The sequence below is a fragment of the Psammomys obesus genome, unplaced genomic scaffold, assembly GCF_907164565.1.
Source record: "Psammomys obesus unplaced genomic scaffold, mPsaObe1.curated_primary_1811, whole genome shotgun sequence".
Taxonomy (NCBI): Eukaryota; Metazoa; Chordata; class Mammalia; order Rodentia; family Muridae; genus Psammomys; species Psammomys obesus.
The window spans coordinates 2499735-2503147 of record NW_026596085.1 but is presented as its reverse complement, the minus strand read 5'-3'; the positions used below and the strand labels follow the sequence as shown (position 1 = coordinate 2503147).

Genomic DNA, 3413 nt, shown 5'->3' with positions numbered 1-3413 from the left:
AGATAGATAGATAGATAGATAGATAGATAGATAGATAGATAGATAGATAGATAGTCCTCTATCTGTAGGACTAATTACAGCTGGCAAAACTTGACAGCCACTGTCTCCTGGAAGTGTGATGTCCTCTTCTGACTTCCAATGGCACCAGGGACACACAAGGCACACGTGTGGAGCTGGGCAGTTGTGGCACACACCTGTCATCCCAGCGGTCTGGGAGGCACAGGGAAGCAGATTGCTCTGAGTTTGAGGCTAGCCTGGTCTACAAAGCGAATCCAGGATAGCCAAGGCGACACAGAAACCCTGTCTCGAAAAAAACAACACACACACACAAAACAATGTACTCATACATACATGCAGACAACACTCATATACATGAAACAAAATGAATCTAGAACAATCATTAAAAAAAATAATGGACTGGGCCTGGTGTCACGTGCCTTCAATTAGAGCAGAGGCTAAAGGTCTTCTGAGTTTGAAGCCAACCTGGTCTACATTGCAAGTTCCATATTAAATAGAGTTACACAGCAGTGAGACCTTGTTTAAAAACAAAACAAAACAACACTTCACAAATTCACATGTCCACCTTGCTCAGAGTCTTGCTAATCTTTGCTATATTATTCCAATTCTGGTATATGTGCTGGCCAAGTGAGCACTTTCTTTTTTGAAAGTCTCATCTAGCTCAGTAGGCCAGGCTGCCTGGCCAGTGAGCTTCAGGGATCCACCATGAAGGAGTGGTGACCTGCACTGGGGTTAGGAGTGACCACCAGGCCTGGGTCTGTGTGTGGGTTCTGGGACAGGTTCCAAACCCAGGCCCTTGGGCTTGCTTGGCAGGAGCTTTGTCAGTTAAGCTAGTAGCCCACCTTCTTTTCTCTCTCTGAGTTCAGACTGGCCGTGACTTCACGGCAATCTTCCTGCCTCAGCCTCTCAAGTGTTAAGATTATACTTGTGAGCCAGGTGTGGTGGCACACGCTTTTAGTCCCAGTGCTGGAGAAGCAGAGGCGAATGGGTCTCTGAGTTCAAGGCCAGCCTGGGCTATAGAATGATTTCCAGCCAGAGCTACACAGAGAAACCATGTCTCCAACAAACAAACAAAAATGATTATACTTGGGAACCACCAAACTCAACTACCTTATAGCTTTAAAAACAAACAAACAAACAAACAAATTTAAACTGTGTGTGAGTGGGTGAGCATGTGCTGCAGAGCATGTATGAAGGTCAGAGAACAGCTTTGTGGAACCAGTTCTCTCTTACCTTTAATGTGGAATGCTACACAAGCCCCCAAATTTGTATAGCAAGCTTTTCCACCCTCTGAACCATTTTTCCTTACCCTGTGTTTCTCCAGACTTTCTGAAAATCAGCAAGTAAGAATCAGCTCCTTTTGTTTTAAGCACAGTCTCTCTGTGTAGTACTGACAGTCCTGGAACTCACTCTGTGGACCAGGCTGACCCAGACTCACAGAGATTCACCTGCATCTGCCTCCTGGGGGCCACTATGCCAGGCAGATACTTATTTTTCAATCTGTTGCAGTGTTTATCCTGACTAGTGCTCAAGCTGTTTTGTTTGTTTTTTTCCCCCCAGTGTGTTTTTTTTTCCTCTAGTGAAAGTGTTCCAGTTATCTCTTGATAATAACAAGCCACCTGTGAGATGGCAGCTTAAAACAGTATTATGTTCTGTGGTTCTGTGGGCAGACTGAACTGTGCAGCTCTGCATACTAGGGACCTAGCCAAGGGCTTACAGCATGCTAGATAAACTGGGCAACCACTCAGCCACTGGACATCATCCATCCTGGTGTGTAGCAGTTCCCACCAGGGCAACCTCACTAAGACTCAGGAAGTTCCTGAAACAGAAGATTCAACAGGCGCCTCCCTGAGGTTATGTAAACAGAAACAACTGCTAGAGAGAAGGGACCCTGAGACCAGCTAAACTTCGAAGCTCAGGGATGTAGCCCATGCTCCTGTGAGAAACACCAATAAATCGGCTCACCAGGGTAGACTTCGGTGGAATCGTTAGTCTGCCTCTTACCGGGTGAGTAGATATCTGTTCCTGTTTCTCCAGGAGAGCCACACAGCACATCCTTAGCCCCGTGGCAACTGTCTCTCACAAGCAAGAAGGGTGTGTCACTGCTCACCTCAGCCTGACTGGACTGCCATCCAGGAGCTCAGCTAAGCTCCTGACTGGAACTCACCTGTCCTCTCTATCTGCTTTGTGTTTCTCACAGCACGCTGGCTCCATTCCTGGAGGAAGCATTCCCAAGAATAGGCATTCCAAGAGGCAGGGAGTGGAAGCTGCAGGCCAGTTTAAGGGCTGTGTTGGAGCTGGCCAAGTGCCAGTTCCACATCTTCTCTTGAGTCCGGTAATCATAAGGACACTCAAAATGGAGGAGGAGGAAAAGAGCCCTTTTCTTCTGTCCTCCCTCCTTCCCACTGATCCACCTTCCTTTCTCTTTCTGGCCTGCCTTCCTTCTTTCCTTTCTTTTTTTGAGATGAGTCTTGCTGGCTTCAAACTAATGATCTTTCTAAACATATTTTATTATTTTTAACTTATTTGTGTGTGTATGGGTGGGTGGGGGTGGGTGCATGTGAGTCAAATGACTGTGGAGGCCAGACAAGGGCATCTGATCCCTTGGAGTTAGAGTATGGGTAGTTGTGAGCCTTCAGGTCTTTGTGAAAAGGAGCAAGTGTTCTTAACCTCTAAGCTAGCTCTTCAGCTTCCAAACTCATGATCTTCCTGCCTCCCAAATGCTAGGACTGTGAGCATCCGTCCAAATGTGACCCGCCTTTGGTGGGGGAATGACAAAGTCACACTGCAGAAAACTGTCGGATGGGAGAGCGTGCTCACCTCTGCAATATGGTGGGCCACACGAGGCCGCGTCCGTTGGCCCCCGAGTCGCTCTGACACGCCTTGATTGCTGCTTGATATAGCTCTTTTTGCTTTTTATTGTGTGCTCTTAGTATTGGGTACCGAACTCTAGCCCTCATGTATGCTAGGCAAGAATTCTACCACTGAGCTGCGTCCCTAACCCTGTAAAAGAATTTTTGCAGGGCAGTGGTGTACGCACCATTAATCCTAGCATTAGGGAAGCAGAGGCAGGTAGATCTCTGTGAGTTGGAGGCCAGCTTGGTTTATATAGTTAGTTCCAGGCCCAGCCAGGGCTCCATAATGAGATACTGTCTCACTATAACATATATGTAAACATCTATGTCTATATACATACATACACATACACACACATATATACACACACGTGTGTGTGTGCTAAGTTACCTAAGCAGGCTTCAAACTCATCTCACAGCCCAGGGAATCTGCAATGCTCCTGCCTCAGTGCCCTGGTATCACAGGTGTGCACCACCGTGGTCACCCTACTAGTTTTTATAAGATAAACTAGGTTCACATTATTTTCTGCCCTCACACAT

At 46.9% G+C, this 3413-nt stretch overlaps 1 protein-coding gene and 1 non-coding gene across 3 annotated transcripts in view; one reads left to right on the top strand and one right to left on the bottom strand.

The window, feature by feature from the left end:
- Ccdc65 (coiled-coil domain containing 65) overlaps positions 1 to 3413 on the top strand; it is a 14629-nt gene that overhangs the window by 3714 nt on the left and 7502 nt on the right. The gene's annotated exons all lie outside the window — the stretch shown is intronic.
- On the bottom strand, positions 548 to 653 carry LOC129691227 (U6 spliceosomal RNA). Its single transcript, XR_008722427.1, has one exon. It is a non-coding gene; the product is annotated as a U6 spliceosomal RNA (small nuclear RNA).